This window comes from Triturus cristatus, chromosome 11 (assembly GCF_964204655.1).
Source record: "Triturus cristatus chromosome 11, aTriCri1.1, whole genome shotgun sequence".
NCBI lineage: Eukaryota > Metazoa > Chordata > Amphibia > Caudata > Salamandridae > Triturus > Triturus cristatus.
The window spans coordinates 665,723,906-665,732,421 of NC_140594.1; the positions used below are offsets into that span (position 1 = coordinate 665,723,906).

At 46.7% G+C, this 8,516-nt stretch overlaps 1 pseudogene; it reads right to left on the reverse strand.

The window, feature by feature from the left end:
• Positions 1–7,056: 7,056 nt before the first annotated feature.
• On the reverse strand, positions 7,057–8,181 carry LOC146785281 (28S ribosomal RNA; annotated as a pseudogene).
• Positions 8,182–8,516: the final 335 nt, after the last annotated feature.

Genomic DNA, 8,516 nt, shown 5'->3' on the forward strand with positions numbered 1-8,516 from the left:
AGTTCCACATGTGGGATCGGCTTGTATTGAACAGGTTTAGTGGCACCACATGTCGCCGGCCTTGCATATGGAAATATGCCTAACTGATCAAAGGGAGTATGCTGCTGTGGTCGCTGCCACAGACTTGGGGTCACTGCCATTCAGGACTCAGGACACAGTTCCACATGTGGGATCAGCTTGTGTTGAACAGGGTTAGTGGCAACACGTGTCGCGCCTTTTGTTGTACAGGGATAGTGGCACCACATGTCGCCGGCCTTGCATATGGAAATATGCCTAACTGATCAAAGGGAGTATGCTGCTGTGGTCGCTGCACGGACTTGGGGTCACTGCCATTCAGGACTCAGGACACAGTTCCACATGTGGGATCGGCTTGTGTTGAACAGGGTTAGTGGCACCAGGTGTCGCGCCTTGTGTTGTACAGGGTTAGTGGCACCACGTGTCGCCTGCCTTGCCTATGGAAATATGCCTGACTGATCAAAGGGAGTCTGGTGCTGTGGTCGCTGCCACGAAGTTGGGGTCACTGCCATTCAGGACTCAGGACACAGTTCCACATGTGTGATCAGTTTGTGTTGAACAGGGTCAGTGGCACCACGTGTCGCGGCTTGTGTTGAATAGGGTTAGTGGCACCACGTGTCAAAAATTCGAATTGCGAGCTCTGTTGCCCGCAGTGTAGACTGTTATTGAGTGTTTGTTTGCTCTTGAAAATGAATTTGTTGACTGTACTAAAGCTATAACTGATATGAAAAAAGTTCTTGAAGCAAGGATACTAAAAGGATATTATGTAGGTTTTAGGCCTGTGATAGTTACTTGCTTAGTGGACTCTGTAATTAATGAATCAAGGTTTAATTTTAATTGTGAGCCCTACTGACAGCAGTGTAGGCGTATCATGAAAAGATGAAATATACATAGAATACAATGTCGAAGTGTATGACCCTGTGATGCTGCTTGGTGCGGACGGGCCGCAGTGGGAGCTATGTCTCTTGCCTACTGCGTCATCTGCAATCGCGACTGTATCTGAATTGTGAGCCCTGCTGACCGCAGTGTAGGCCAGAGGTAGCGGTGAGCAAGGGCCCACAGCCACATGCATAGGTTGGTGGCCTCACCAGCCTGCATAGTTTAGATTTAGTGGCACCACGTGTCGGTGGCCTTTCATATGCAAATACGCGTAACTAATCGAAGGGAGTCTGGTGCTGTGGTTGCTGCCACGAAGTTGGGGTCACTGCCATTCAGGACTCAGGATACAGTTCCACATGTGGGATTGGCTTGTGTTGAACAGGTTTAGCAGCACCACATGTCGCCGGCCTTGCATATGGAAATATGCCTAACTGATCAAAGGGAGTATGCTGCTGTGGTCGCTGCCACGGACTTGGGGTCACTGCCATTCAGGACTCAGGACACAGTTCCACATGTGGGATCAGCTTGTGTTGAACAGGGTTAGTGGCAACATGTGTCGCGCCTTGTGTTGTACAGGGTTAGTGGCACCACATGTCGCCGGCCTTGCATATGGAAATATGCCTAACTGATCAAAGGGAGTATGCTGCTGTGGTCGCTGCACGGACTTGGGGTCACTGCCATTCAGGACTCAGGACACAGTTCCACATGTGGGATCGGCTTGTGTTGAACAGGGTTAGTGGCACCAGGTGTCGCGCCTTGTGTTGTACAGGGTTAGTGGCACCACGTGTCGCCTGCCTTGCCTATGGAAATATGCCTAACTGATCAAAGGGAGTCTTGTGCTGTGGTCGCTGCCACGGACTTGGGGTCACTGCCATTCAGGACTCAGAACACAGTTCCACATGTGGGATCGTTCGGCTTGTGTTGAACAGGGTTAGTGGCACCACGTGTCGCCGGCTTGTGTTGAACAGGGTTAGTGGCACCATGTGTTTCAGCTTGCGTTGAATTCTGCCTCAATAAGTCCATGTGGCGATGACTTGTGGTGCAGTGAGTTAGTGGCAACTGAAGCACTCAGCGTGTGCATACCCTGCGATGATGCGTGGTCCGGGCGGGCCTCACTGGTATTCAGTCCTCCATGGTTTGAAGAGTTGCAGAAGAGCTAAATAGAAAAACTCTCTCTCTTATCTGGAGTATCACAACTTAATTTCCTGTATTTAATAACATTTCCTTTGGCATTCTTTAAGAAACATCCATCAGATCCAATTACAGCATATTTCCCTTAATTTATTTGTTCTGTAACATTTTTTTCTAAAACTATAATGCTGCAGTATTTCATATACAAAAACCAAAGGAAATGATGGACGGAGTGTTGAACATTGCAAGCACTCACCCCCAGTCAACTGATCTGGGTTTAATCCATCACCGTTCTTTAGCCCACTCTGCCACCCCAGTTCAGCCATGGCTATATGCAAATCAGTCTGACCCTGTGCCTCATGGGAACAGTCCAGCCCGAACTGCCAAGCCATGTCTTCCCTGGACCGGAAACAAGCTTCCTAGGACCGGTTTCTGGCATTTCAGCCGTCTTCAGCCAGGCTTGCTTGAATCCAGTGGCAAAGTGAGCAAGGGACTCACGTCTGAGCATACCCTGCCAACTTATGGCGGACAAAGCAAAAACCAAAGGAAATGATGGACGGAGTGTTGAACATTGCAAGCACTCACCCCCAGTCAACTGATCTGGGTTTAATCCATCACCGTTCTTTAGCCCACTCTGCCACCCCAGTTCAGCCATGGCGATATGCAAATCAGTCTGACCCTGTGCCTCATGGGAACAGTCCAGCCCGAACTGCCAAGCCATGTCTTCCCTGGACCGGAAGCAAGCTTCCTAGGACCGGTTTCTGGCATTTCAGCCGTCTTCAGCCAGGCTTGCTTGAATCCAGTGGCAAAGTGAGCAAGGGACTCACGTCTGAGCATACCCTGCCAACTTATGGTGGACAAAGCAAAAACCAAAGGAAATGATGGACGGTCCTAGGAAGCTTGTTTCCGGTCCAGGGAAGGCATGGCTTGGCAGTTCGGGCTGGACTGTTCCCATGAGGCACAGGGTCAGACTGATTTGCATATGGCCATGTCTGAACTGGGGTGGCAGAGTGGGCTAAAGAACGGTGATGGATTAAACCCAGATCAGTTGACTGGGGGTGAGTGCTTGCAATGTTCAACACTCCGTCCATCATTTCCTTTGGTTTTTGCTTTGTCCGCCATAAGTTGGCAGGGTATGCTCAGACGTGAGTCCCTTGCTCACTTTGCCACTGGATTCAAGCAAGCCTGGCTGAAGACAGCTCAAATGCCAGAAACCGGTCCTAGGAAGCTTGTTTCCGGTCCAGGGAAGGCATGGCTTGGCAGTTCAGGCTGGACTATTCCCATGAGGCACAGGGTCAGACTGATTTGCATATGGCCATGTCTGAACTGGGGTGGCAGAGTGGGCTAAAGAACGGTGATGGATCAAACCCAGATCTGTTGACTAGGTGTGAGTGTTTGATTGGATCTGATGCTCCGTCCATCACCACCCCCTTTTGTACCACTTTGTTCGCCATAAGTTGGCAGGGTATGCTCAGACGTGAGTCCCTTGCTCACTTTGCCACTGGATTCAAGCAAGCCTGGCTGAAGACGGCTGAAATGCCAGAAACCGGTCCTAGGAAGCTTGTTTCCGGTCCAGGGAAGGCATGGCTTGGCAGTTCGGGCTGGACTGTTCCCATGAGGCACAGGGTCAGACTGATTTGCATATGGCCATGTCTGAACTGGGGTGGCAGAGTGGGCTAAAGAACGGTGATGGATCAAACCCAGATCTGTTGACTTGGTGTGAGTGTTTGATTGGTTCTGATGCTCCGTCCATCACCACCCCCTTTTGTACCGCAGTATTTCATATAGACATATGTTTTCCAGGTATGGACTTCTATTTGGATAGTATGCGAGGAACAGTAATTGAGTTATCTGCAACATATTGTCTGTCCATATGTGCATTCCACATCCTCAAAATTACTGGATTGTAATCATTAATGTACTTCGATTTTTCTGTTCTTTTTATATTATAAGTATTTTTGGGTGATTTTTGAGTGATAGTATGCCTCACTGCTGACATAAAAATGTTCACTCTTCCTTGCAATGACTTATGGTGCACTGAGTTAGTAGTACCTTTGCCGCTCAGCGTGTATGTACCCTGCGATGATGCGTGGTCCGGGAGGGCCGCACTCGGATCAATGTCTTTTGTCTATTGAATTCTGCCTCAATAAGGCCACGTGGCGATGACTTATGGTGCAGTGAGTTAATATTACCTTTGGCGCTCAGCGTGTACGTACACTGAGATGATGCGTGGTCCGGGGGGGCCGCACTCGGAGCAATGTCTTTTGTCTATTGAATTCTGCCTTAATAAGGCCACGTGGGGATGACTTGTGGTGCACTGAGTTAGTGGCACCTGGAGCACTCAGCGTGTGCACACCCTGCGATGATGCGTGGTCCGAGAGGGCCACACTGGAAGAAATGTATCTTGCGTACTGGACTGCGTCATCTGCAATCGCTGCTCCATCTGAATTGTGAAGCCTGCTGTCCACAGTGTAGATCGAAGGCAGTAGTCTGTACAGACATAAGTCTGCGGTGCTGTGCCGCTGGATTCACAGGGGGCCTGTGTCGAAGAGACCCGCGGTCATGGCGGCAGCCTCGTGGCAGGGTGAGGCCCGCCGCTCTGGCACAGTCGTTGGTCTTCACAGTTCACAAGTGAACCATGTCCAGAGCCCCGGCCTATTTATTCACACTCCTACGCTGAAGTGGCGTACGTCGGACCAGCCCTCTCCGGTTACGCTTATGCTTACAGGGGTGAACGATACAGCTACATGACTGAGATCGTCCCTAGTGTTTGACGTAACATGGTTGAGTCCACTGTCCACAACACTACAGGCACCAGAAGTATTTTTGCACATGGAGAGGTGTGTGTTCTGCCTACTGAGGTGTCCAGCACATCACCGCTACACTTTGCATTGTGTGCATTGTTATTCATGGGTGAATTGCGTCCTTCACATATAGTCTGTTCACACCTGTCCCAATATTCAGCTATTGTGTGGCTGAGGGACCATGCCGTTTTCGGAATGTTTGCTGTCTTGTTCTGTGCTGCCTCGGTGGTGGGGGGGGTCCTGGGGGTGGTGGTGGAGGTTGTGGCGTTCTTGGGTGTCGAAGCTGCTTGATCAGTAGGTCTATGACATGTGTTGGTCTTCAGATGTGGCTCTGGGCTGGGCTCCCTTTCATACTTTATGTAGTTGTTTAATATTTAAAAAAACAAGAAGACATTAAATAATAAATAAATAAAATCAAAACAATTTTTAGGATATTAAAGTTACAAAATTACATTACTGAGAAAAACAGGTTTTATGAACATTATAATTAGAAATTAGTATTTAAATAACCTTTGAAATTCACAAAAAACCATAGGTCTCAGAAAGATTAAAGTTACAATTTAGTATTTAACAAAAAATTCAAATTTACTGAAAAAACGATTGCCACATTTCCCAACATTGAGCTATTATATGGCTAAGGTACCATGCCGTTTTTGGAGGGTTCGCTGTCCTGTTCTGCACTGGCTTGGTGGTAGTAGGGAGAGGAGTTGTACGGGGAGGGTCCTGAGGGTTGTGGCAGTGGGTGTTGTGTCCTTCTTGGGTGTCTGAAAAAACTATAGGTTAAATGAACATTATAATTAGAAGTTAGCATTAAAAAACATTGAAATTCACTGAAAAAAAAAGGTTTCAGGCATGTTATAGATAGAAATTAGCATTTATAAAACCTTTGAAACCTTTGAAATTCACTGAAAAACCATAGGTTTCAGGCACGTTATAGTTAGAAATTAGCATTTAAACAACCTTAGAAATTCACTGAAAATACATAGGTTTCAGGGACATTATAGTTAGAAATTAGCATTTAAAAAACCTTAGAAATTCACTGAAAAAACCATAGGTTTCAGGCACGTTATAGTTAGAAATTAGCATTTAAAAAAACTTAAAAATTCACTGAAAAAAACATAGGTTTCAGGGACATTATAGTTAGAAATTAGCATTTATAAAACCTTAGAAATTCACTGAAAAAACCATAGGTTTCAGGGATGTTATAGTTACTTGGACATTTGACTCATATAAAACCAAAGAAATTTGCCCGTTATAGTTAGTTGAGCTAACTATAACTAGCGCCCGCAATGCACTGGTGATGACGTCACATATTACATCACTCATGACATGGTCAGTGATATCACTCATGACATCACTGATGACATCTCAAATGATATCATCAGAGGGAAGCCATAGCATTTTGAGTGAATCCATGTATATATATATATATGTGTTTAACTTTTTTAAAGTAAGTTTATTTGACATTAAACATATTTAATTTTTATTAAAGTAATATTAGTATTTAGTATATTTTATTTTTAATATTTAAATTTATATATATTTAAATATCGATATGTAATAAAACGATATTATTTAAAACAATACTTTTTTCTGATATTTTTTAACTTACTTTTTTAAGTATAGGTTTTCGATATTTTTGAAATAGATATATATGTCGCTATAATTTTGTAGGTCAATATTTTTGCCCTCCATATTTTGTCAGTGAATCGTGTTTTCGCTAGATGGTAGGTAGGAACAGTGGGAATCTCGTTCATCCATTCATGCTTGTCACCAATTAGATGAATAGGCATAAGAGAGACATAGTTACTCCCGTCATTTACCCGTGCTTCATTGAATTTCTTCATTTTGACATTCAGAGCAATGGGCAGAAATCACATCGCGTCAACACCCACCTTGGGCCTTTGCAAAGTTTTGTTTTAATTAAACAGTTGTATTCCCCTAATCCACACCAGTTCCAAGTCAGCTGCTAGGTGCCACCCGAGGCAGAACGCGGCCCCCACATCCTGGGGAAGGGCCTGGCCAAGGGCAACTATCACAGCAGGGTGCGATCCACAGGAAGAAACCAGCTCGCATCTAGAGTCACCGCCGCCTCAGAGGGCGGTGCCTCTCCTAGCCATGGCATGCACCCAGCCCCACTTCAAGCCCAAGCCTGACCGACCCAGCCCTTAGAGACAATCCTTATACTGAAGTTACAGATATGACTTGACCTAAATTGTTTCAACATGGCAGAGGCTGTTCACATTGGAGACATGCTGCGGATATGACCCAGCGAAAGATTTATACCATCTGCCCCACATTTTCAAGGACCAGCAAGAGCTCGCAAGACACCGCTGCAACCACAATGCTTTCCAAGGCACGTGCCCCTCTCTCGGGGCAAACCCATTCCAGGACACCATGCCCTTCAAAAGAAAAGAGAACTCTCCCCAGGGCTCCTGCCGGATTCTCCTTGATCGTTTGCATTACCACACTAGACGCCGCCAGGGTACCTGTCTCCGCCCCCTCTGGTTCGGGGATATGAACCCGAATCCCTTTCGATCAGCCGAGGGCGATGAAGGCCATCCCCAGTCCCTTCTGAGCGGCGCTTAACTATCTCTTAGAACCAGCTGACCCATGTTCAACTGCTGTTCACATGGAACCCTTCTCCACTTCTGCCTTCAAGGTTCTCATTTGAATATTTGCTACTACCACCAAGATCTGCACATGCGGGGGCTCCACCTGGGCCCTCGCCCCAGGCTTCCGTGCGCACCGCAGCTGCCCTCCTACTCATCGTAGCTTAGCCCCTGCAGCTCTCCTAGCGATGGCCGAGTGTGGACATGATGCTCCTGCGCCCTCCATTTTCAGGACCAGTTGGTGCGGTAAGTGAGTTGTTACACACTCTTTAGCTAAATTTCGACTTCCATGGCCACCGTCCTGCTGTCTATATCAACCAACACCTTCTCTGGGGTCTGATGAGCATTGGCATCGGGCGCCCTAACCAGCGTACAGTTCTTCCCACACGCCAGTTCTGCTTAACAAAAGTGGGCCAATAGGCCCTCACATTTCATGCCCAGCTCCACCCCAGTGAGCTGGACTTCTTACTCATTTAAAGTTTGAGAAAAGGTTGAGAGCATTTCGGCCCCAAGACCTCTAATCTAAACTGGAGATTCCGAGTGCCAGCTATCCTGAGGGGAACTTCAGAGGGAACCAGCTACTAGATGGTTTGTTTAGTCTTTCTCCCCTTTACCCAGGTCAGATGACCGAGTTGCATATCAGGACCACTATAGACCTCCTGCAGAGTTTCCTCTGGACTATCCAGGGTGGGCTGACTTGCGTGGTTCTCAGCATGTTTTATTACCCAGAATCCCTTGGAAACCTCAATCTTTGACTATAAAAACACATTTTCCTCTTATTTCTGTGATGGAAAGTTCTGGAATCTGTAGGGAGCTACAAACTTCCTTCCACATGGCATTCCCCTAAGTCTCCTGATACAAATGGTACCTCAATTGTGTGGGTTGACCTAGTGCTTGCGAGAGTAAATGGCCCAAAACGCAACATGGATGCAGTTCTTTATTCCACCAAAAACAGACCCATTTTTTTTCAATGAGCTGATTGGCTCATTTAATTTTCAATGATGATTTTTAATGATGTCAGTACTCCATGGGTGCCGATCGTCTTTAAACTTTAAAAAATATGCCTTCGGTGGCA